This window comes from Schistocerca americana, chromosome 3 (assembly GCF_021461395.2).
Source record: "Schistocerca americana isolate TAMUIC-IGC-003095 chromosome 3, iqSchAmer2.1, whole genome shotgun sequence".
Classification (NCBI taxonomy): domain Eukaryota; kingdom Metazoa; phylum Arthropoda; class Insecta; order Orthoptera; family Acrididae; genus Schistocerca; species Schistocerca americana.
The window spans coordinates 710,843,310-710,871,188 of NC_060121.1; positions in this window are offsets into that span (position 1 = coordinate 710,843,310).

The following is a 27,879-nucleotide window of genomic DNA, read 5'->3' on the forward strand; positions in this document are numbered from 1 at the left end:
GTTGATTTTGTTGTTCAGACTGTTAGTTCCTTTCTTGAATATCGTAAGTATCCTTGAGAGAATATTTCTCCGTTCATTTGCTTTGATTTTTACAAAATTGGACTATTTTATTATACTGTGTATTCTTCTTCCAAAATGCGACAGCTATTCCCTCAAGGGTTTTAACTGCGTGAGGATCTTGCAGATTACAAGTCACGTTTAAAAGTAAATTACAGATATGACACAGCATAGGATTCCATACTCATTTAATTACAGGATTATCATTGCCGTTACGTAACTTTCTCTCCATTACCCTGTGTGTCTTAGAAAATTCCTTCAGAAACAGACCAAACAAACTAGACTGAAGGTGTACGATCCACGCTTTCCATTAAAGAGTAATGCTATACGTGCAAAAATTACTGAGTCACTGTTTATGAGTAGCTCTTGCGCTAAAAATAATGTCTGGTACACACATGATAAAAGAGATTTCTGCTCGTCAGTGAAACCCAGATCGTTCCTCACACAGTAATGACTTTAGCCTCAGAGATATGTCACCTCACAGTTATGGGGAAACAAATAACTCTTCTGTAGCATAAGTTCTTAGACCTTCTGCAAAAGAGAATTCGTACTTTTGATTATCTGTGTTGCGGTCTTCAGGTCGAGGACTGGTTTGGTACATGTCTCCACGCTAGACTATTCTGTGGAAGCTTCTTCATCCCTGCATAGCAACAGACACATACATTCTCTAGATAATAACAGACACATACATTAATTTGAATCTGTCTACTGTATTCGAGCCACAGTCTCCACCGTGTCCTGTCAACCAGTCTCTTCTTATCTTCATGTTTGTCCTGTAATCTCTTTTCCAGACTCTATCGAATCCGTTTATTTGCCCTATCTGGTCCTTTGCTGACTTTGGACTTACAATGTCGTCAACAAACTTCCAATTACTTTTCCAATTTCTTCTTTGTTCTCTTTTTTCCTTTTTTTGTTCACTGCCTGCTTAATGAACAGATTAAATATGTCGGGGACAGAATTCAAGCCTGCCTCACCCTATTCTCAACTCTTGCTTGTCTTTCGTGACATTAGATTCTTATAATTGTAGTCTGGTTTATGTACAAGCTGTAGATAAGCTTTCTCATCATATATTTTATCCTTGCTTTCTTCAGAATTTCTAAGAGATTCCCTTCATCATTGTCAGAAGTTTATTCTAAATCTACTAATACTAAAGAACGCAGTTCGGTCTTTCTTCAATTTAACTTAGAAGATAGTTGGGGATAACATTCCCTCGTGTCTTCCTACATTTCTCCGGAACCATAATTGATCATCCCTATTTCTATCAGTTTTTACATTCTGTTTATTTTTGAGTATATGCTGTGGTTTGGTACTATTTGCATCTGTCTGTCTTCGTTGGCACTGAAATTTTTACATGCTTTTTTGGAGTCTGAGGATATTATGCCTCTCGCATATACCTTGCATAGCGATAATAATGGTTTGTCGTACTACGTTCTCCCAGAATAACAATAGTTCTAAGCGAAGTCGTCTAGTCAGGGTGCCTTTGGTGTACAGCCAAATTCTTGTTGCAGTATCATTTATTTCACCTTAACTGACTACCTCCACTTTTAGCTTAAGATTTTTACAATACATTCCGTTTCCATATCATCATTTAGTTTCTTTTGTTTATTACTGGCTTCCCATCAGTACCACCTTCTCTGAAACGGTTTCGTTAATTTTACAAAAGGCTGTATCTATCTTTCTCAAAGTAATGAACAAATTTCTCAGTAGCCATTCCAGCGGTTTCATTTCGCACATACTAGCCATTCCATGTTTTAGACATCTGTATTGCCTTTTGCCAGCTTCAGTTGTTGTGCATATGTGTTTTCATTTCATCAATTACATTAAATATCTCATGTGATATCCACTATCTTTCTTCTTATTTAATTATTTCGATAGCTTCACTATTTTGCCTCTGAAAGCTACCTACTCATCTTCCACTTTAGCTTTTCCCTCTTTCAGTAACTCCTTGGATAATGCTGCCTTTGAAACTGTAAACAACCATCGCTTTTCAAACTGCCCAGGTATCGTCACCTAAATTACGCACCTATCTAAAGCTTCTTTAGACTGGGGTTTACAACAAATGAATTCTGCTAAAAGGTCCACATCGGCCCCTGGTAAAGTTTTGCAGCTTTATATCTTATTTGTGAATCTCTGTCTAATCTTTTGGAATCTGTCCTAAACTTTCCTGTTATATATACGGGCAGTCTCGGTTGTAATGTTAGTTTTATTACAAGTAAACCGATCCATCTGGCTAAGACTTTCGCAGATATTGAATGAGTAACAAAAGGATTACTTATCACCAACTGGTAGGGCGGTAAGTTTTAACGATTGTAACAAATTGTGTAAAGAAAGCACCGTCGAACAAGATACAATGCTTACGTTCAGAACCGCCAGGTCAAGCTTCTCTCTCCGTCTCCTTCTGTCCCCTCCCTCTATCCATTTCCTCATTTCAGCTTTATATGTCCATTTTCTCCCACCTGTCTGCCCATCTCCTCTTCCCACCTCTCACTGATCTTGAGCCTTGTTTATTGTCACTGCAAATTCGAATATTGTATTCGACGAATACAATATTTTTCATTATATGTAGAACGTCTGAAATAACTGAATTGTGATCTTCGCAAAATTCCATCAGTCCATCAGTAGAAAGAAAAACCAGTCCAATTTGCAAATTTTTACTTTTTATCCATTCGATGACCAGTTTCCACTGTGCGGCTGGTCCCAGCGGAGGTTCCAGTCCTCCCTCGGGCATGGGTGTGTGTGTTCGTCCTTAGGATAATTTAGGTTAAGTAGTGTATAAGCTTAGGGACTGATGACCTTAGCAGTTAAGTCCCATAAGATTTCACACACATTTGAATATTTTTAACCAGTTTCTAAATCACCATAACGAAGTCTTCGGAAATGCTATATTCGACTTCGTTACGATGATTTGAAAACGGGTCTCGGCCCACAACTGATCATCTAATAAATAAAAAGTAAAAATTTGGAGCTTGGACAAGTTTTTCGTTCTACTGATTAACAGAAGTTACTGACCTAAGCTACTCTAGCATGCTTGAAGTTCTTCCATCAGTCCATGTTTTCCTACTGCTTTCCGTCTCTTCCTTTTCCTAATATAAAAGTACAGTTCCCCATCAACTTTAAATTTTTGTCTTCCTTAGTAATCTAAATGACATCATACACTCTGGGACCGTCTTCATCATGTGCGAAGGCATTAGGCATTGAACATTATATTGCTATCATGGTTTTGAAGCATTGCAATAATTCCACTATGCTGCAGTTTGCATGAAAATGCTGCGAGACGACGTGGCCATTTGGATGCACTCTTGATAACTTTTCTTGTGTCTTGACCACATTTTTATTTTTCCAATAACTTTATGCTTTTCGACTTTACGTCATTTTCAAAGGTAATGCTACGTCAGTTATATAAAATTGTTCGTAGATACATTGCATCACGCCAGTATTGCATTTGTCTCGTGATTGAGAATGTTGACGTGATACAACGTATCTACGAACAATTTAATATAACTGACGTAACACCGCCTTTGGAAATGACGTTAAGTCGTTTTTGAAAAAAAAATAGATGTGTGGTCAATATAAAAAAAGAAAAGTTTTCATCATTTCACTATGTTTTTCACAGCAGATCACACCCGTTCCTAATGTCTTCTACATTATTAAAGCAATCAAGCAACGTCCTGTTGGTGTGTCTTCTGTCGCGAGGCGACAAATGTAACATTGGCCAGGGATGTGTTCGGGTACTCAATATAACTGCCGTTGGACTGGCGCACGGTTAGCAACACGGTCTGTGTCGACACAGCCACCACAAAGAGTCTCACCATGCTGGAAGTTTTCAGCCACAATTTCTGATGTTTGTTATTCCTTACTGGTTGATCCCGGTCACGCTATGCTGTGGTCCAGTCTTGTTAAATGAAAAAAAAAGAGAATGCACACTTCTGTAATATGTTAGGACTTAGATGTATCCTAATCTCCTTCTCTCCCTAGTTTCTGTCCATTTCTTCCTCCTTCCCCCCTCTCTACATTACCTCCCCTCTCTCTGCGTCAGTCTTTTCTTCCCCTCACTCCCTTTCTTCTCCTGCCTCACTCACTACCCCTCCTCCTATCCATCACCTCACCTCCCTTTCTACGTCCATCTTCTCCGCTCTCTCTCTCCCCAAGTCTCCTCCTGCTCCTCTCTTTCCCCCTTTTGTCATCTCCTAACCCCTTTCTATGTCCATCTCCTATTTCCTATTTCCTCTAGTCTCCTCTCACTGTCCAACTCCCCCATTCCACTTACCATTTCAATTTCTTACCATCCCTCTGTCGTTCTCCTCTCCATAGTCTCTCTGATCTTGAGACTTATTTATTGTTATTAGAAATTCAGATTCTGCAGTAGTATTCAAATCGTAAGTCTGTAAGTTCCTGTGGTCTGGCGGTCATTCTGACTTCGGCAATGGTGAGACAAGTACGCCTTGTTTGCGCCTCGCATGTTGTGCTGCTTGCGAGCGGGCGCGTTTGTTTACTTTCGCGTAGCGGCTTGTCTTCGTGTCCGAATTTATCGATCATCATCGGATTTTCTTATCGCCAAGATACGATTAAATTAACGTTTCCACTCAATCATGAACGACCAAAAGCGTATGACATAGAGCGGTTCATACGAGACGAAAAGCGTCTCCCACCGCGAGATTTTCTCGAAAATTTTTGATTCGTAGTACCACTGTGTGTAAAAAGCTGGTAACTGAAGAGCTGTGCGTTGACCTTCAGCGGAGCCATGATATTAATCACAAGTACCGATACTCTGACGGCCATATAGGAACTGTTGTGGTCGATCACGCTGGTTTTGGCCACAGAAGTTTGTTTCAGAATATATTGGCAAGTTTAATATTTCTTCAGCTTACCTTACAATGTAGTTAGGGATAATATTCCCTCATCCCTTCTTACATTTTTCCTGAACCATAAGTGATCATCCCGGTTTCTGTCGGTTTTTACATTCCGTGTATTTTGCAACCATGAGTATATACCTTGGTTTGGTACTGTTTGCATCTGTCTGCCTTCATTGGGTCTCAGATTTTTACATTTATTTTTGGAATCTGAAGATGTCAAGATGCCAACTTTAAACCTGACGTCAGCCTCATCATTCACGTTGCTGTGAAAGGTCTCTGTTGGATTCCTTTCATGTTAATTTCTTAAATCTGTTGTCATTTATGGCATAAATTCCTCTTCTAAATTTACTGTGGCGTTTCTGACTATCTGGCAGGAGGCTGAGTAGTGGAATGTGTTACTTTTACACATAGATAAGAACGATCTGTCACACTACTACACTTCAAAACACAGTTTATATGTAATTCATGTTCACACAGTCTCATACGGAACCTACATCCGCTTTCTTTTACATACTGTATATGATAAGATACTGTCATCCCCCTTCCCTTCTGCGTGAGAGGATGAATGAGCAAATGTATTTCTAGTTGCATGCTTGAGGGTAGCAGACAAGCCTGTCTGCTAGAGAACAGTAGGACCAACGTCAGAACAGGTAGCTACGCTTTCTAAAAGCAGAGAGGTTTCTATTCTTAGTATGGTCCTGTCTGTCCCTTGTCATGCTGGTATAGGAAGCTGCCCCTCTGGCCATTTCCGTTTGTATTTGTGAGCCACTCTCAGGAAGGGACCACGGCAGTCTGTCCGCGGCGCGCGTCTGAAGTGATATGATCTCCAGCTAAGCGAGTGTCTGCTACGTCCGTAGGACAATGGATTTCTTAAGTTCAGCCTAACTGAAAATTTAATCACCTTTATTTCAGGTTTATCTCTAAGATATCTAGTGTTATCTTAAATTGCAACGCAGTGTAATTCGAGTGTGAGTTCAGAATCTCTTCCGGTAGTTGCTTTGTCACTACTTTGTGAGTAAAGTGGAACCATGTGTTGATCAGTAACTCTAACTAAGATCATCAATCTTAAATGCGAATGTGGATGAGATTATAACGTCTCGTCTTGGCAATATGTTTCAATATAGCAACTTTTCTTTATGTTCAACCCACGTGGGGTGTACGTTGTGGGACCAGTACCACGTGCTAATACAATTGTTTGACCTATCAGGTTAATAGCAACACGATAGTAACCAGTTCGAGGTTTTTCTTTTGTGAATTGGGTTTCGATGTAATTTATTTTAATTATCAAATTTATTGTGGAGTTACAAGTTGACCACATGAAGCATGTGGTGTAGGCATCAAAGTAGTCCTCATCTATTCTTTTCGGGAAGATTTCACAGAGAGTTAGTATGAATTTAGTATACCAGTGTGTGGTAATTTCATGACGGACAGGATTGCGCTACGAACGTAACTTCTTTGGGTGAAAATTGAATCGGTTGGTTGTGGTTAATTTCCTCTTGCATATGTTTCAACTTTCTTCGTGTGTTATTTTATGAATGCAGTGTTGTATGCAGTCTCCCAATCTTGGCTCCATATTTGATGTGTTCCGTAAGATTACAAACTCACATTTTCACAATCCTAAATAAGGCACCAGCTTAGTTATGACTCGAGTTTAATATGCTGAAATTTCAATGATCAATGTAAAATAAATTTCCAAATGAAACTGATTTACTTCTTTTTATTTAAATTCTCTTTTTTATATACATATCACCGGTTGTCGTATGACTATTAAAAGATTATAATTAATGTTAGTCTGGTTGGGAATTTGGTAAGCTAGACTGGATACCTGATGAAACAGTTGCTCAGTAATGCAAGGTTAACTTCCCCAGACAGCTCATAGCTTTTAACCCGCTTTTACTATCTTGAATATCAGCACCGCTTACACCTGAAATTAAGCAACAACATTACACATGGCGACCCTGTTCTGTGATTCCGCTAGAGTCTGGAATCTCTGAAACGTTAGATTGCGAGCGTTGTATAATCTTCATTTTTCTCCCTACAGCGCTCAAACAACTTCCGCATTGTTTCTGAGCAGACTTTCAAAAGATTCATGCGTGTTGTTGAGCGGTGCTGTGTTGTTTGTCTTGTTTTGTTTTCTATATTTGTTTGTTTTATATTTATGTGTTTTTTTTCTCGCTTGTAAATTGCACTGACTTCGATCAAAGATATAAATTTGTTTCGCGTGTGAAAAAGTGTGTACTAGGTTGGGTACCTTTCGTGTGGCTGTCGTAATTTTTGGGGGATTCATTTATTCTGATTAGTGTACCGGGTATAAATTGAACTAATGCAGACAGGTAACCAAGCTAAAAGTAGGCAGTCCAACAACTTAAGCAACATGGACCAAGGGGGTAATTTGATTTCGAATATTAACGCATCAGACGGTTCCGAAAATGCATTGGGGAATACTTCCGAGGAAATGCAAAACAGGACGAATGGGCTCACATCAGAGCCAGAAATTAATTTGCCACCAACTAACCAAATTGATTTGGCAGAACTCATGAAAACCTTATTGCAACAAAATAAAGAAAATGCAGAGAAATCAGAAAAATCGTTCCGAGAACAAAAAGAATCATCCGAAAAATCGATCCGAGAGCTAGGCGCACTAATGACGCAGAAATCTGAAAAATCGATCTGCGAGCTAGGCGAATAAATGACGCAGAAATCTGAAAAATCGATCCGCGAGCTAGGCGAACAAATAGATGAAAAACTAATTCAGCAGACAAATAAAGACGACAAGTCTACGCAGAGAGTGTCCGATGATATCTCACACAGAATAAACAATCTGGCAAGTGAAATAAAAAGTGATATTAAGAAAGAATTAGACCGTACGTTTGAACAAATCGATGATCGTTTGCAAGACTTAGAACAGGGCAAGCGGAGTCGCGATGCGGAATCGAAAGAGCGCGAAGAACAGCTACTTAGTAATTTCCAAGTGCTGAGAGAAGAATGCCAAAGGGAACGCCAGCAGGTACTCTCAAGCTTCCAGGAGGCGGAAACGCATTGTCCCACGTCCGTTAGCAACACAGTAGCGGACAACAGTCAAGCGATTCACGCACTCCAACAGCAAGTAGAACAATTGAAGCAGACTGGGGCGCAGGATAACAGACAAATACATGATAAGATTGCGGCATTAGCGGACATTGTAGGCATGATGAAGGTGACGGAAAGCAAGAACAATACTACACCGGTAGCGGTCGCAGAGACCGAAGAAGTGCGTTCACTTCTTAGATTTCAGAAGGGACAGTTCGAAGTGAACAGGTGGCACAAAGCTGTAACAGGCGAATTACAAGAACACGTGGCGCATCTGGAAAACCGCATGGCGTGTGATTCCTAACTCGCCAATAGCACTAAAAATGGCCATACGAACGGTGCAGAGAGGGACTCCGGCCACGAGGGAGATTTTGACGACAGGGAAGAATGTATTTTGAGGGGCAGACATGAGAAAAATAGAAACATTCAAGGGCCTCACCGGGAGGAAATGCGGGGATTTGATTTCAAACATTTCCTTACGATGAGAAAGTTTTTGAGATATTTCGAAATTCGCAAAAAGGATCCACGAGCATGGCTCGAGCAATTTGAGTTTTGTCTTCCCCCCGACTGGGCAAGTTCACATAAGATAGAATATATGTGTGGCTATTTGGAAGGCGAACCGACGATTCGCATGAGGTCGGCAGCGTGTCACTGCAACTCCACTCGGGAGTTTCGACAAGCCTTTCTGTCCTCCTATTGGTCGGAAGCGGCACAAGATAGGGTCAAGCATGGCATAATTATGCTGCCAAATTTGAACCAGTCTGGTTTTGGCAGCCCAGCACGCCTATTCGACCACATGCTGCAGGCAAATCAATTTTTATAAGACCCATACGGGCCTGCGGAACTAATTAGGATATGCATCACCAAATTGCCGATGCACTTGCGCCACGTCCTTCTTGCGGGACGATGCAAAGAGGACGTGGAAACGTTTAAGACACTTCTCCAAGAGTTGGAATACAATACAGGAGAGTGCCCGCCTAATCAGTCACAAAGTTATTACGGGGCACAGCAGTGCGATCGCAGTCGTGGCCGTAGTACTAATCAACGGAGTGACTGGTCGTCGCGACGCGAACGGAACAATAATCGGGACCGGCCGTATGGAAATTGGGGTAACAGTCGCAAACACAGGTGGAACAACGGAAATGATCGAGGACGTGGACAAGATCGTGAACGCTAGAACGCTACAGGTACGGCAACCAGAATCGATACTACGATGAATACGGTGGGAATAGGACTGTAGGCGGAGCACCTCATGATATTGATATTCGGCCGGCTAACCCTAGACATAATCCAGCAAATGGAAATGAATAAAACCAGCAGTGACAAACGATCAGCGCAGAAGGCGCCCAATCGGAACAAATGAGCGACATGGCAAATGAGTAGAAAGGACAGTGAGAAGTAGAGAGGACAGTGTGGAGAAAGAATTGATTAGTTTAAATTTGTGACGTATGCATTTTGAATAATATGTTGGTAAAAATAATGATAAAGATGTTTCTATGTGATTGATTGAAGTGAAGTTTTCAAATTTTTTTTTCTTTTCTTGTGCAATTAGGATTTAGGTTGGTTCAAAGGTGAAGATAAAAGGTTTCTTTGTGAATGAGTGAAATGCTGTTTATGTTTTTTTGTGTAAATTGAAACGAGTCGCTCCTGAGAGAAGCAAGATCTGTGTTGAATTAATGCAAAACTCAGGGGAATATCCGATCTGTGTTTATTATGGGTCTGGCAAACCCAGGTCCCCAGCTGTTAGTAGCCCTGTTTCCGATTTTCTGCTTTCAGTGCTACTATCTATCTATTACTATTCTATATCTGTCAGTATAAATGAGCATCTCTTACTATAGTATGCGTGCTGTATGAATATTTTAAGATAGGGGAACTCTGAGAAAGGAATGAGTCAGTTTAGAATCTTGAAAACAGGATGCAATAATACGATTGCTTAACCATTGGCTTCCCAATATGCGATGATATGTTAATATTGATGATATATGTCTTTTTTGTTCTTTATAGCTGAGTAGGTAAAGTGCTGTTTGTGGATTTCGTCAGTATATTGATTCACTTCAAGGTGAAAGAAGAATTGTGGTTTGTGTAATTTACGTGGCCCTGAAATATTATTGTGGTAGTCAAATACGAGCACTTTTTCAGCTAATGGAGAATGGAACAGAAATATGGAACCTTTCTGTAGTCTTGATTGATGTTGAGACAGAGCTTGAAAAATTATTCTGCGTTAATACTTGTCCTAGAAAAGCGACGTTTATGTGTTTTGCTGATGCTGTGAGCATTACAGCTTACTGTTTTCGCTGGTGCGGGATGCACTGCAGCCTATATGATTTGTACTGAGGAAATTTCCCTCTTGAAGGTAGAGGAAGATTAAATAATTTTGATTATGGGACCGAAGGAAAGCTTGGTTTAAGGTGATAAGGATGAAGCAAAACATTTGTCATTTAAACTACAGGAGGATTCGGATCTTTTGTATCTGTTGTAAGTTCAATATGTTAAGATGAAACTGTTTTACAGAATAGAGGAGACCACAATTTTGCCATTCATGAGAAATGAATCCAGAATAACCACCACAGGCGATATAACTGATTTGCAAGCGAAAGGTAACTTAAAGAAGGAACGAAATTGGAGCAAAATGGGTAAGAAAATGTAATATAACCTGTAGGATAAAAAAAAGGTTTTACCCTTCTCAGCGTCATCTGTGTGATTAATTCTTGTGATAACGTAATCTTAGATGAAATTGTCTTACTGTTTTATGTATGAATATATGAGTATGATAAATGTATAATTGCGAGTCTCTTATCAGGTGTGTCAACTGGTATAAACGTTTTGGCGTGTAAATAACCAGTGTTCTTTTTACTGTGTATGTTTAAGGAAAGTTCTCCATGTTTATCATGTGACAAGACATATGCGGCGAGCGTCAGGAAGAGGACGAATTAGAACGATGTTGTAGTGGTGTAAAGACTTTGTTGAAGTAGCATTGAAGTAGCTTGTTGGATTAACTAGTTGTGGATAGAAGTAGAATTTTGAGTAATGCATGTTTATGGGTAGTTAGTTTGTAGAATAGACAACAGGTGTGCATGTGTGTGTGTGTGTAAATAACATGTGAACCCTATGCTGTCCTGACCTATACTTGCACATGGCATAATCCTATTCATTTTAGTGAATTAATAAGAGCATTTGATTTATTAAAACGCAAGTGAACCACATTAGTGATGTGGATTTAGGTATTATATTGTCAGTTCATGTAATTTTATTTTTATACTGTCAAGTCATTTAACTTTTATTTTTATATTGTCAGTTCATCTAACTTTTTTATTTAAAAAAAACTAAGTCTCACTTTTGTTCTTAAAAATTGTGAAAGACAATACTAAGTGGTATTAGGTATGACATTTTATAATCACATAACTATGATGAACAATTTCTGTGAATGCAGTTGAGAACGTCAAAGCGAACCGGCTAAACTCTCACGAGACAGCGGGAGCAGCGAGGAGGAGGACTAGTTGTAAACTGGCGGGTTTCCCAGCAGGACACGCTGTCAACCGGGCCACTTCGGGAGCGCGGTCGACAACAAAATAAGAGCACGGGACAAACACTTTCCCCTGCACCTGGAGCTAATGGGCGGCCGCAACAGTGCGACCCTTCGTGGAGGCGATGACCTGAGATGGCCGAGCGGTCCACCGCGCGGAAATCCATCTGCTGGCAACGCACCACACGCACGCGACCGTGACGAGACGGCCGCGGTGAAACGACAAAAGACAGGGGAAAAAGGGGCGTGGAGCCTTTTGACAGGTACTGTCCAGAGAAACTTGCAGACGGCAACGACGCCTATCGACATTTCCTGACGGATGCCTACTGTCAAGCGACAGTAAATGATAGTTCGATGTTCTCTGGTAGCTAAGGCTGGCGCAAAGAAGAGCCATAAAGTGTCATCCTTGCCCAGGAATATCAACCTGGAGTGTCAAACGAGGACACCGCACGAGTTTGACAACACAAACATGGAACCAAATCGAGATGTATGTGACATGGGCCACCAAGAGAAACTTCATGAGAGGGCAGAGACGGCGGTATTGCACTGAACAGATGAACAAAAAACCCTACTGACAGCTGCGGTGGCGAATCCCCCTAGCCCCCTCCTATATTGTGCCTCGGAACAGTGGACTACTGAGTGTGCCAGTGAACAGTGAATATACGGTTCTTAGTCCAATGCATATATGTGTGTTCTTCCAGAGAAACTTTGACTCGTGTGTTTTGCAGGAGTTCGATTTATTGGTGTTTATTAGACTGACTCTTGTATTTTTCAGGTGTTCTATTTATTGTTTTTTTTTAGACTTTGACCCTTGTATTTTGCAGGTGTTTTATTTATTGGTGTTTTTTTTTTTTAGATGTTGACTATTGTACCTTCAGAGCTATTTTATTGATCAATGTTTGTTCTTGTGTGATGTATTAGATTTGTGATATTTTGTTTTGTAAATTCATTCAAGTGGCATTGCTTCATTTATCAGTGAGATAGATATTCATTTTCATTGTACTGATCGATTAGCCTTTACATGGGGCATATTTGTTGTGAGGAACCCCTTAAGGAGAATAATCACATAATTAATTGTAGTTTCAGTATAATTACACAGTGGTCATTGTTTGCTAACTAACTGAAATACAGTAGAGTCATTGAATTAGTGCCACAAAGTTATTTTAATTCTACAAATTATTAGTTTTATAGGATATAGAATTCTTTGCGATAACAACTTTGTAAAACATGTTTTATTCTTCTCTTATCATTCTTTTTGCTTTTGTGTATTGTGCATTTTAATGTTCTGATTTATAGTACTGATGTTATTTTGATGTTTTTTTAATTGCTGTGGCACCTTTGCTATTTTACTTGTTAATAAACAGTCATAAATTTTCCTGTGATCAGTTTGCTCTTGCAATGAGCAAATACTGGTGAACTCCATAAGGGCAACAACCAGAAATTGTTTTCATATTAATGGCACAGGAACCATTGTTTTTACTTGCTAACCGAATTAGGTCTACACGATCTTTTAAATAGGTGTCACAGATTCTGTTCTTTTTCTGTTTGAAATTGGTAGATTTTAAAGATTTGTTGAAATTATTGTGTTTTAGTAAGTAGCTGGTTACCTTTTACCTTTTCTTTACATTTTTGGTTTAAGTTAAGTGTGAGAAGCCTGCTTGGGAATGTCCTAGCATGGCCAGAAAATTCCTTGCACAGTCCTTTCCCTAACTTTCATGTTAATTTCTTAAATCTGTTGTCATTTACGGCATAAATTCCTCTTCTAAATTTACTGTGACGTTTCTGACTGTCTGGGACGAGACTGAGTAGTGGAACGTGTTACTTTTACACATAAACAAGAACGATCTGTCACACTACTACACTTTAAAACACAGTTTATATGTAATTCATGTTCACACAGTCTCATACGGAACCTACATCCGCTTTCTTTTATATACTGTATATGATAAGATACTGTCATTCCCCTTCCCTTCTGTGTGAGAGGATGAATGAGCAAATGTATTTCTAGTTGCATGCTTGAGGGTAGCAGACAAGCCTGTCTGCTAGAGAACAGTAGGACCAACGTCGGAACAGGTACCTACGCTTTCTAAAAGCAGAGAAGTTTCTGTTCTTAGTATGGTCCTGTCCGTCCCTTGTCATGTTGGTACAGGAAGCTGCCCCTCTGGCCACTTCCGTTTGTATTTGTGAGCCACTCTCAGGAGGGGACCACGGCAGTCTGTCCGTGGCGAGCGTCTGAAGTGGTAAGATCTCTGGCTAAGCGCGTGTCTGCTAAGTCCGTAGGACAATTGCTTTCTTAAGTTCAGCCTAACTGAAAATTTAATCACCTTTATTTCAGGTTTAGCTCTAAAGTATCTAGTGTTATCTTAAATTGCAACGCAGTGTAATTCGAGTGTGAAGTTCAGAATGTCTTCCGGTAGTTGCTTTGTCACTACTTTGTGAGTAAAGTGGAACCACGTATTGATCAGTAACTCTAACTAAGATCATCAATCGTAAATGCGAATGTGGATGAGATTATAACGTCTTGTCTTGGCAATATGTTTCAATATAGCAACTTTACTTTATGTTCAACCCACGTGGGGTGTACGTTGTGGGACCAGTACAATTGTTTGACCTATCAGGTTAATAGCAACACGATAGTAACCAGTTCGAGGTTTTGCTTTTGTGAATTGGGTTTCGATGTAATTTATTTTAATTATCAAAATTATTGTGGAGTTACAAGTTGACCACGTGAAGCATGTGGTGTAGGCATTAAAGCAGCCCTCATCTATACTTTTCGGGAAGATTTCACAGAGAGTTAGTATGAAATTAGTATACCAGTGTGTGGTAATTTCATGACGGACAGGATTGCGCTACGAACGTAACTTCTTTGGGTGAAAATTGAATCGGTTGGGTGTGGTTAATTTCCTCTTGCATATGTTTCAACTTTCTTCGTGTGTTATTTTATGAATGCGGTGTTGTATGCAGTCTCCCAATCTTGGCTCTATATTTGATGTGTTCCGTAAGATTACAAACTCACATTTTCACAATCCTAAATAAGGCACCAGCTTAGTTATGACTCGAGTTTAATATGCTGAAATTTCAATGAGCAATGTTAAAATAGATTTCCAAATGTAAACTGATTTATTTCTTTTTATTTAAATTCTCTTTTTTATATACATATCACCGGTTGTCGTATGACTATCAAATGATTATAATTAATGTTAGTCTGGTTGGGAATTTGGTAAGCTACACTGGATACCTGGTGAAACAGTTGCTCAGTAATGCAAGGTTAACTTCCCCAGACAGCTCACAGCTTTTAATCCGCTTTTACTATCTTGAATATCAGCACCGCTTACACCTCAAATTAAGCAACAAGATTACTGCTGAACCGTGGAGGACGTTCCAACCTACCGTCTTCTCAGTGGTGTCCGCCAGATAAAAACTGAACTGACGAAACACGTGCAATATTACTTGATTATTGCCAGCTGCAGAGCTGTCGTCATCTACGATGTCGTCCGCCCCCGGTAGCTGAGTGGTCAGCGCGACAGAATGTCAAACCTAAGGGCCCGGGTTCGATTCCCGGCTGGGTTGGAGATTTTTCTCCGCTCAGGGACTGGGTGTTGTGTGGCCCTCATCATCATCTTTTCATCCCAATCGACGCAAAAGTCGCCGAAATGGCGTTAAATCCAAAGACTTGCACCCGGCGAACGGCCTACCCGACGGCAGGCCCTAGTCACACGACATTTATTTATCTACGATGTCCAGCCGCGCACTCGCTTAGCTTGTAACATGGAGGATTTGTTCAGCCTGCGGTCAGGAAGGCCATGCGTGTTCTCAACGTCACCGACGACACTCTGCAACGGCCGTCTCACTCCTCCCATCTTCATCGGTCATTCGCTGCCCGCTCTCTGAACCGTTGTGTGTCTTCAGAAAGGAACCATTGCTCTGTGGCCCCCGTCAGCGCCTTTGTGTGATGTCTCTTGGTGGTCATGTATTCAGCTACACTGCTTATGAACTCGATCTTGTCCTCGTTCCTCGTAGAGGTGCTGAGGTCAGTGAGTCTTTTGCATTGGTTACCACATACCGCGAAGCTTCTGGCAGCTGCCTTAACGTCCGCAAATCGAGCGCTGCGACTATAGGTGCGCGGCTTCGTGTGGACGAAGCTGCTCCACTGCGTGTAGCAGCTAGTATTCGATGCTTAGGATTTGCAAGTTACCTGCGGCGCACGAATGCCTTCAACTGCCGACGCCTACCGTCCCAACTACGAGTTGAGCTTTCAAATCATTCTAAGATCTTCTACAACGGACATAGTATATAAATGTATATTTGGCATTACATATCCCCCAAGTGGTACGGATACTCTGCGTTCCACTTCCACAGCATGGTAGCGGCATTGTTTGCCACGGTTGCCGTTCAAGAATGGCTCTAAGCACTGTGGGACTTAAAATCTGACATCATCAGTCCCCTAGACTTAGAATTACTTAAACCTAACTAACCCAAGGACATCACACACATCCAAGCCCGAGGCAGGATTCGAACCTGCGACCGTAGCAGCAACGCGGTTCCGGACTGAAGCGCCTAGAGCCTCTCGGCCACAGCGGCCGGCGCCGTTCAATATGCGGTACGAGACGATCACCCACCCGCGATACAGGGACGCTTTATGTCTGTATTACGTGCCTGACAGAGAGACAGCTCTTTTCATCAGCTCTCAGAGGTGCTGTGGCGCCGTCGTCGCACGTGCCTTAGCAGCCTGTTACCGGAAATCCTTGTACCACGTTGTTTCTCAGCCACTGTTCAGTTTTTGGATTTCCTGCCGCCCTTATTCTACTTCCACCATTTGTTCCTCTAACTTCGATGCTGCTAGCGCGACTACGGAGACGATCTATGGTTTTCCTCAGCAGAACTGGTCACCGAATATGGTTGACCCCGTGTTGATTAGGGTGCCGTCTGGTGATGACTGCTCGCATCTTGTCTTGCCACTGACCTCCAATCTTGATGGTACCTTATGGCCAATAGGAAGCAGGTATGCTTGTGGCGCCTTCAAGGGGTCCGCTTTGCAGACACCCCGTTGTGTGTCGCCTATGATGTTCTGGACACGGTGTGTGGATCAGCGATAGGTTTCTGGCTCTTGGTGCGACAGATACTAGTCTTAATTGCTCCTACTCCTCTTTCCCGACTAGGGATACTTCCCAAGAACGAACACAAACTTGTGGGCATGCAGTTCACTATTTGTTTACTGATGGTGAAAAATGTAGGCTTAAGTAGTGTGTAGGCTTAGGGACCGATGACCTCTGTAGTTTGGTCCATAAGATCTTACCACCACCGACAGAGTTCCTTTGATAGAGGTTTGTACTATCCTCTTGACACAGTCAGCCAACCCAAGCTGCACACACTGTTTCACTGCCATTCTGAAACATGTACAGAGCTTGCTGTTGCCTCGGAATGGTGGTACTAACCAGTACCCAGCCTCACCAAACCTGTGCCCACGATATCTGCGCCTAACCAAAAAAGGCTTCGCTCCAGGAGGTACCCAGTAATTTAACTACTCCACCCCCACGCGCCACTCATTCGCAATGCGTACAAATGCTGTTCTCACAAGCCCATATCAAATTTATCAATAAGTATTTTCTTAATAAAACCGCTACTAGCTAACAGAAATTTTGTTTGTGAAGGGGCCGTTTATGGTTTCGAATTGTAAATAGTAATTGTAAAGGTACTTGACTTTTTTTTCAGTAACAACAGCCAAATTATTTGTCAGCTGTTGGATTGCATACTACCTGGTACACAGTTCCAGTAGTTTCCGATATGTTGCACAACAGTCACATCGCTGTAGTCACTTTTGGTGGGAAATTTAAAGAAAAGTACAAGGTGGCGGGAAGTTCATAAAAATTGCGGAAATTCAATGAAGGTCAGTCGTCGTGTGTATAAGTTAAAAAAAATGGGTAAGTGGAAGTAGTACTTTCACAGCGAATGTCCGGAAGTAAATTAATTATGTGTGTAGATAGTGGGATGCAGATGCAGTAAGGAATGACGAGATACGCTCTGTTTCCTAAGGCTATAGGTATAGCAATACCGAATAGGTCAGTAGGCAGTACAGTGGAAGAAGAACGAGCATTTCTAAAAAGGGCACTCACGGAAGTAGGAAAGAAAAACATAGGAACAAAAAAGGCGACTGCGAAGGAACCGTGGGTAGCAGAAGAAATACTTCAGCTGATCGATGAAAGAATGAAGCACAAAAATGTTTAGAGAAATTCGACAATACAGAAATACAAGTCGCTGAGGAATGAAACAAATTGGAAGTGCGGGGAAGCTAAGACGAAATTGCTGCATGAAAAATGTGAAGATATCGGAAAAGAAATGATTGTCGAAATAACTGACTCAGGATACAGAAAAGTCAAAACAACCTTCGATGACATTAAAAGCAAGGATGGTCACATTAAGAATGCAACAGGAATTCCACTGTTAAATGCAGAGGAGAGAGCGGATAGGTGGAGAGTACACAGAAGGCCTCTATGAAGAAGAAGAAACAGGAATCGATTTAGAAGAGATAGGAGATCCAGTATTAGAATCAAAATTTAAAGCAGCTTTGGAGGATTTAGATCAAACAAGGCAGAAGGGATAGATAACATTCCATCAGAATTTCTAAAATCATTGAAGGAAGTGGCAACAAAATTACTATTGACGTTGGGATGTAGAATGTATGAGTCTGTTGGCATACCATCTGACTTTCGGAAAAATATCATCCACACAATTCCGAAGACTGCTAGAGCTAACAAGTGCATAACAGCACATGCATCCAAGTTGCTCTCAAGAATAATATACATAAGAATGGAAAATAAAACTGAGGATGTGTTAGATGACGATCAGTTTGACTTTGGGAAAGGTAAAAGCATCTGAGAGGCAATTCTGACGTTGCAGTTGGTATTAGAAGTAAGACTGGAGAAAAATCAAGACACGTTCGTAAGATTTTTCGACCTCGAAACTGCGTTCGATAATGTAAAATGGTGCAAGGTGTTCGAAATTCTGAGAAAAGTAGGGGTAGCTCTAGGGAGAGACGGGTGATATGCAATATGTACGGGAGCCAGGAGGGAATAGTAACAGCGGCCAGCCAAGAAGAAGTGCCCTAATTAAAAAGGGTGTAAGACAGTAGTGTAGTCTTCCCCGTAGTGTTCAATATGTACATCGAAGAAATAGAAGAAAGGTTCAGAAGTTGTATTGAAATTCAAGGTGACAGGACATCAATGATACGACTCTCTGATGAAATTGCTATCCTGAGTGAAAGTGATGAAGGATTACATAATCAGCTGAATGGAATTAACAGTGTAGTAAGTACAGAATCTGGAAAGAGAGTATATCATAGAAGAGAGTAGTGAGAAGTAGCATAAATGAGAACAGCGACAATCTTAACATTAGGACTGATGGCTACGAAGTAGGTGAATTCAAGCAGTTCTACTACCCAGGTTTCAAAATAACCGATGACGTACTGAGTAAGGAGAACATCAAAAGCAGACTAGCACTGGTGAAAAGGGCATTGCTGGCCAAGAGACGTCTACCAGTATCAAACATAGGCCTTAATTTGAGGAAGAAATTTCTGAGAATGTAGCTTTTTAGCACAGCAATCTATGGTAGTGAAATATGGACTGTGGGAACAGAAGAGAATCGAAGCATTTGAAATATGGTCCTACAGACGAATGTTGAAATTTAGTTCGATTGATAAAGTAATGAATGAGCAGATTCCGTGCAAAATCGGAGAGGAAAGAATGTGCGAAGTTCACTGACAAGGAGAGGAAACAGGATGATAGGACATCTGTTAAGACACCAGGGAATTACTCCCATTGTACTAGAGGGAGCTGCAGAGCACAAAATCTGTAGAGGATGGCAGAGATTGGAATACATCCTGCAGATAATTGAGGACGTATGATAGAGGTACTACCCTGAGAGGGAGAGGTTGGCACAGGAGAGGAATTCGCGGAGGGGTGCATCAAACCAGTAAGAAGATTGCTGATTTAAAAAAAAAAATAGTACATCCATGATCGGTGACCAGAACTTTGTCGATTTTTGCCGCTTATCAGTATCGATACTGGCGAGATATCAAAATATATGACATAAATTGCAATATATTTTGATGATATTCAAATAGAAGCGGATGTCAGCTTGATATGTTTATCCATTCCTGAGAAAACTGGTTTTCACCAGAGAGGGACAGAGAGACTGTCAGTTAAATGACAGGCAAACACTTTTTTGTGTTACATAATTACTAATTAACGTTTCTGGATTTTTTCTTTACTTGTGTAACATTGCTCCCTGTTAAATTTCGTAATTCTAGGTCGACGGTAAATACCTTATAGATTTTGATGAATGAATTTGGAGTATCAAAATGTATCACATAAATTGCCATTTGTTTTGATTGAATTGAGGATTGCTCGCTGCTCAGTTTCGTAATTCTAGGTCAACGGTAAATACCTTATAGATTTTGATGAATGAGTTTGGAGTATCAAAATGTATGACATAAACTGCCATTTGTTTTGACTGTATTGACGTAGTAACCTAAATTTTTTCATCGACAAGGTACATAAATTTCAACTTGATACATGTACCCGTTCCTGAGAAAGGGTTCATAACAGGCAGATAGACAGATGTACAATAAAGTGATCCTAGAAGCGTTCCGTTTGTATCGATTTAAATCCGAAACCCTACAAATTGGCAGGAAATTTAAAAATAAAAAATGGCGGATGGTTGCAAATTCAAAAAAAAGGGCAAATTAAAAAATATCAAGGTTGGCGTCGTAAGTAGGACATTTTTAAAAAAATCACTGGAAATCACAACAAATATCCGACTAGCTCAATTGTGCTTTATGCGCCAAGCTGCATCCCTACTCTTCACCACCGAGCGAGGTGGCGCAGTGGTTAGCACACTGGACTCGCATTCGGGAGGACGACGGTTCAATCCCGCGTCTGGCCATCCTGATTTAGGTTTTCCGTGATTTCCCTAGATCACTTCAGGCCAATGCCGGGATGGTTCCTTTGAAAGGGCACGGCCGATTTCCTTCCCCATCCTTCCCTAATTCGAGCTTGTGCTCCGTCTCTAATGACCTCGTTGTCGACGGGACGTTAAACACTAACTTCCTCCTCCTCCTCCTCCTTCACCATCAATCATAATGAAACATTAAAAGATGGCATTCAATCAGTATAAAACAAATTTTGAAAACATAGCCCGGTTATGTTTTATACCCCTCTGCACCCACTCTTTTCCCTTATCATTACCCTTTCAAATCGAAGTATTAAAAATCGGATATGGCGGAAATAGCATAATTACATTAGAGAAAATATTAAAATTTCCTTGTCTCATCCTGTAGTCAACCAATCACAGCACAGTACTCCTTATTCTCAGCCAATGAATGTGCAGTACCGAACATCGAAGATGGTGGAAACAAACCAATTTACAATCCCATGCGTCCTTCTGTCCCACCAGTTAGTTTGCAGTATCTCATGTGTTCATTGGCGTTAATTACATTATTGCAGAGGTTATTTTTCCCCTCTGTTCCTGTTTCTACACCTGCATCTGCATCTACATCTACATAAGTCACCGTGCAGTGTTTGACTGAAGGTACTCCGTACTACTACGACATTGCAGTGCCTGAGTTATTCCGAATACGATGAAAAGTTTCTTAGGCCCTGCATCCAGGCATTACGAATACTTTTAATGTCTGTACTACAACTAATCATTTCCTGTCATGTTATACTCGCATATAGAGCGATGGAAAGACGTCTGTCTCTAGGTCTCCGTAAGAATCATAACTTATCTTATGTTATTTTTGCGATCCTAATGCGAAATGTACGATAGTGACAGTAGAATCGTTCATCAGTCAGCTTCAAATGCTGGTTCTCTGAATTTCCTCTATAGTGTTCCTCTGGAAGAGCGTTGCGTTCCCTCCAGGGGTTCGCATTTGAGTTCCCGAAGCACCTCCGTAACACATGCGTGACGTTCGAGCATACCGTTAACAAATCTAGCAGCCCGCCTGTAAACTGCTTTGACATCTTCCTTTCCTCCGACTTGGTAAGGATGCCAAAACACTCCAGCAGGTCTCAAGAACACGTCGCATTAGCGTCATATATGAGGTCACCTTTACAGATGTACCTCAGTTTCTCAAAATTCTCTCGATAAATGTACGTCGACATTCCTCTTTCCTACCACATTCCTGTCGTGATCGTTCTGCTTTAGATCGCTTTGAAGTGTTACGCATAGATATTTAAAATACATGACTGTGTCAAGCAGTACATTACAAACGCTGTACTCGAACTTTGCGGGTTTATTTTTGCTATTCATTTGCATTAACTTACATTTTTCTACATTTAGAAGTAACTGCCATTCCTCATACTAACTAAAAATTTTGTCTTAAGTCACCTCGTGTACTCCTACAGTCACTCAATCTCAGATTGCTGCCCACCTTGTCCGTCAGATTCTCAGATCGTTTATGTGTACAGAAAATAATAGCGGTCCCGTCACATTTCTCTGAGGCACTCCTGACAATACCCTTATCCCTGATGAACACACGCCCTCGTGGGCAACATACTGGGTTGTGTTATTTAAGTAGCCTTCGGGACACTCACCTTTGTGGGAAACTATTCTGTATACTCGTAACGTCGTTAACAGTCTGGAGCGGAGCATCGTGTCAAATTCTTTTCGGAAACCTAGGAATACGGAATCTTGTGAATAATGACAACATCAACGTACCCCAGAAAGTTGTATAATACGGAATCTGACTGTTGCCCTTCATCCATGTTCGTATGATATCGTGTCAGAAAAGGGACAGCTGAGTGCCGCACGATCGAAGCTTTCTAAACCGTGCCCATTCGTGTATATATGCTTCCCGTCTCAAGCAAACTGATTGTATTTGAAATGAGAATTTGTTCAAGAATACTGGAGCAAACGGATATCAAGTGGTTCAAATGGCTTGGAGCACTATGGGACTCAACTTCTGAGGTCATTAGTCCCCTAGAACGTAGAACTAGTTAAACCCAACTAACCTAAGGACATCACACACATCCATGCCCGAGGCAGGATTCGAAACTGCGACCGTAGCGGTTTCACGGTTCCAGACTGCAGCGCCCGAACCGCACGACCACTTCGGCCGGCAAACGGATATCAAAGCTATTTATCTATAATTCTGCGACTCCGTTTGCAGCGGGGCGGGTGATGATATTTTTCGTTCGTCGTACTGCTCAACACTGAATGTACACCTACCTAAGTACGGCGTCCGCTCGCTGTCCCTTTTCTCTGCAAGAGTAGATACTTACTAGACGGAAAGAAAGCAGTGCTGAAGACAGACGTCACCCAATATCTATCCTGCAAAGTCCGCTTAAACTCTAGTAATATTTCAGGTCCTGTAATCTCTCATTTATCGGGTTTCGCGCCCTAATATGATGCATTTGACTGAAATGAACGTCCTACAATTTCCAGACTAGTAAAGTTTATTGCTGAATAACGAGAGTTTATGCAATACCAGGTCCGCATTTAGTTAAGAACTATTCTATCATTCTTAATGCTCAGTCAAACAACAGACTTCACACACAAAGCAGCCAGAATTTTACACAAGTCCGAACCAATTGAAGACGCGATCTCACAGTCACATATCCGCTGTTATAAATGAGGTTCACATTCGGTCCTTTTCAGTGGGTTTCTTTAAAAGGAACTATTCGCCAAATACTCCATTAATGATTACAGAATACGCCACGCGGTATGTTCACAAAGGTCAAGAGTTCACACGATCGCAGCTTTCGAACAAAACAATCCAAAAAATTCCAAACTGTCATCAAACTGTCCGTAATTGCAAGGGCTTTCATCACGACTCGTTTTAAACGCGCGGCACTCAATAATTCTTCATCCTACACATAATGAACACTGTGGTGCCACCACCCGACACCACACTTGCTAGGTTGTAGTTTTAAATCGGCCGCGGTCCATTAGTACATGTCGGACCCGCGTGTCGCCACTGTGTGATCGCAGACCGAGCGCCACCACAAGGCAGGTCTCGAGATACGGAATAGCACTAGCCCCAGTTGTACGGACGACATAGCTAGCGATGCACACTGACGAAGCATTGCTCATTAGCCGAGCCAATAGTTAGAATAGCCTTCAGCTAAGTCAATGGCTACGACCTAGCAAGGCGCCATTAGTAACATTGCATGTATCTAAAGAGTCTCACTTGTATCGCCACAATCTCCAGATGTACCAAAAGGATGGATTGAAGTTGTGTATTCCAGAAACTACGTACTTTTCTTTATAGCATTCATTACGTATCCTGTTTCAGACCTCACGCCATCCTGCTTTAGCTGGACGCGTGCCTTTCGGCTTCCTCGCATTGTGTCTAGGCTGTCTCGCCTAGACACAACATTTTTTGGCGACGAGTCAACGGAAAGGGTCTTGTTCTTTCTAATTGCTTACATTTACTTGTGTCATGGCTTCGCCAGATGTACTGTCCGAATTTTATCGCTTGCAGAATCAGCAGATGCAGGCGTTATTGGATGCCCTTGGACAGCTCGTCCAGGGTCAACATGCACTGCAAAACGATGCGGCCGCCGCCGCTTCACCGCTATCGCAGCCACAACATGCTGTTGCACCCACGTTCCGGCAATACGAACCAGCTAAGGAAACATGGACGGAGTGGTCACGCCAGTTTGGATTTCATCTCGCCGCCTACAGAATTCAAGGTAACGAGTGGCAGCCTCATTTATTGTCGTGTGTAGGGGTGCAAACGTACCGTGTGATAGTGAAATTATTTCCCCGACGCGACGTAGCAACTCTGTCCTACGAAGAAATTTTGTCGGCATTGGACGCCTATTTCAAAGAAACAGTCAATGTCGTTGCAAAAAGGTATACGTTCTTTCGTACAAAACGTACGGCCGGTCAGACTGATAGGGAGTGGGTTGCAACATTGCAAGGCCTTACATGGGATTGTGCTTTTGAGTGTGAATGTGGACTCCCTTATTCATATACTATGGTACGTGATGCAATAGCACAGAATGTTTCTGATGTTCGTATACGGGAACAGATTTTGAAACTAGTTAATCCCTCCCTTCAGCAAGTGATAGACATATTAGATAGACAAGACACACTTGACTTTGCACAGGAATCATTTGAAACTTCGCCGGCCGTGTGTAACATTAACCGGCCAGCCGGGCGCGCTGCACGGCCCGGTAGACTGCCCTCGCACACGTCCGCGCAGCTGCCGCCACGCTCTAAACCAGGTGTGCCGCGCCAGCATACAAATGCAGTGAAATCATGCCCGCGGTGTGCTACTAGACATTCATGTGAAAATTGCCCGTCACGCCAAGCTATTTGCTTTTTCTGTAATAAGAAAGGACATGTTCAAAGTGTTTGCCAGAAAAAGCTCAGATCAGACAATCACAACAATTCCAGGCCCTTTGCTTCGCGCCAGAATCGAACGAAGGACACTCAGGCTCGTGAACCTTCACCCATGGACATTCATGTAGTTAATTCCACTTCGTCCAGTGCCACTGTCTCTAACAGTGACTGTGTTCGTCCCACACAAAGTGTGCGTCGACGTCGCCGGAAATCACGTCAATTAGCAAGTGATGCTGTCCCTGTATCAGTTCAAATTGCACGAGACAGTCGCTCTTGTCGTCAGCAGGACAAATCTGTGTTAGGACAGTGCAGCCCTCTTGCAACATATAAGGGACAAACAAAACTTGTGTCATTTAACGTTCTTCGTTCTTCTACTACAGTGAACTTGTTTGGTTTAGATTTATTTGAGTTGTTTAACATGTCTATAGTAAATCAGGTCCTATCAGTGAATCAGACTGTGCCTTCAGACAGTGTTTCTCGTCTGTGTGAAGAATTTGCAGACATTTTTGCACCGGGCTTAGGTTGCGCTCAGAACTATGAAGCACATTTGGAACTGAAAGTCAACGCGCAACCGAAATTTTTCAGAGCGCGCAATGTTCCTCACGCATTGCGTGATGAGGTCGCAAGAACATTACATGATTTAGAATCACAAGGTGTGAGTGAATGTGTGCGTGTCTCTTCCATTTCAGCTCTGCTTCATCGCTTACGCCGTAAAGGTGTTCCGTTCGTCTGGACGACGGAATGCGAACGCGCCTTTCGCCAGTTGAAATCGGCGTTGCTTTCAAATACTTGTCTTACGCCATTCGATCCCCAGCAACCCCTTTTGTTGATGGTAGATGCATCGGATTTCGGGATCGGTGCTGTGCTTGCGCACAGAGATGGGTCGCATGATCACCCTATTGCCTTTGCGTCCAAATTGCTCTCGTCTGCGCAAAGAAATTATTCCAGATAGAGACAGAAGCTTTAGCTCTCGTCTTTGGTGTTACTAAGTTCCATGATTTCTTGTATGGTCGTCGCTTTACCATCATCACAGACCACAAACCTTTGACATCGCTTTTTCATCCGACCAAGCCTGTACCTCCACGTACAGTGGAGAAATTCATTCGCTGGTCTATTTTCCTCTCGCAGTACCGCTACGGTATCTTGTATCGGTCCACTGCTAAGCATGGAAACGCCGATGCGTTGTCCCTTTTGCCTGTTGCTGCGGATAAAGCATTTGATTCTTCTGAACTTGCTTGCATGTTCATTGATTTGGAAACCGATGGCGTGGTCGACTCGTTTCTGATTGATTTTCGTCGTGTAGCTACAGCCACAGCTGCTGACCCTGTCCTTGCTACGGTTTTGCTTTTTGTTGCTACGCAATGGCCCTTGTCAAAGTCACGGATCGAAGATCCGTTGGTTCGCCGATTTTTTGCTCATAAGCAGAGACTTTTTGTTCGATGTGGTGTTTTGTTGTTGCGTTCTGATAATGATCAGTCCAGAGTCGTGGTCCCACGTTCGTTACAGTCCTCTGTCTTAAAGCTTCTTCACCAAGGACACTGGGGTATGGTGCGAACGAAACAACTTGCTCGTCAGCACTGTACTTGGTTAGGAATCGATGCTGCGATTACGAATATGTGTTCTTTTTGCATGGCGTGTGCCGAACAACAATCCGCATCACCGCGGATATTCTTTGCATGGCCAAAAGCCACTTCCCCTTGGCAACGCTTGCACATCGATTTTGCTGGTCCATTCTGGAATGCTAGATGGTTGGTTGTGGTAGATGCCTTCAGTAATTTTCCTTTTGTTGTCCGGATGTCTTCCACGACGTCTTTTGCCACCATCCAAGCGTTGTCTGCTATCTTTTGCATTGACGGTCTTCCGCAGACTATTGTTTCCGACAATGGCCCACAATTCATGTCCGCAGAATTTCAGTCATTCTGCACGGCCAATGGTATTCAACATCTGACATCCGCGCCGCTTTCGCCTCAGTCAAACGGTGCCACTGAACGACTGGTCCGGACTTTCAAGTCACAGATGTTGAAGTTGAAAGAGTCGCATTCTCGGGAGGACGCGTTGTTGCTCTTTTTGTCTTCGAATCGCTCTCAGCCCCGAGATGGTCGCTCGCCGGCTGAGTTGCTCCACGGTCGTCCTCATCGAACCTTGATGTCTTTGCTGCATCCGCTGCATCAGGTTCCTGTGCAGCGGCAGACTCCTGCTCTTGCTCCAGGCGACGTTGTATTCTATCGCAACTTTCGCGGTTCACGGCGTTGGCTCGCAGGGCGCATTCTTCGCTGCCTCGGCCGCGCGATGTATTTGGTTTTGGGGGCCTCTGGTGAGGTGCGTCGACATCTCAATCAGCTGCGCCTCTGTCGTCGCACGGGTTCTGCCGCTCCCCGTCTGCTTTCAGCGACGGTGCCGTCCGGTCAGCGCCCTGGGGACCCATCTACTGGCTCGCCTCATCCCCAGGTGTTACCGACGATGCCTTCCATTTTGCCCCTTGGCGACGCGCCGCCGCCGCCGCCTCCGCCGCCGCCGCCCGTCCTCCAGCCGGCGCCGCCCGCAGTGGACGCCTCGCTGCAGCCGCCAAGCGCCTCCCTGGCTCACGCGCCGCCGATCGCTTCCCGTGACCAGCCGTCCTCCGCCATGGAACTCTTGCCCGCTCCGGACCACATGGCGTCTTCGCCCGTCGGGTACCCCGACGCGCTGGAGGTCAACCCTTCGGCCCCTCCTGTCTCTTTACGGGCGCATACACCGCATGTTGACGTGCATCCTGGACTAGGTTTTCAGGCGTTTCCTAGCTCCCCTCGGACCGAATGGCCGGGTGCGGGTGGCACAGCCTCGCCTGTTGTTAGGCTCCCCACCTCATCGCATACATCAACATGGGGTCCTCCCCACGGCGGGCGGAAGCCTTATCACACGACCGTTCGCCGATTTGCGGGGGAGGAATGTGGTGTCACCGCCCGACACCACACTTGCTAGGTTGTAGTTTTAAATCGGCCGCGGTCCATTAGTACATGTCGGACCCGCGTGTCGCCACTGTGTGATCGCAGA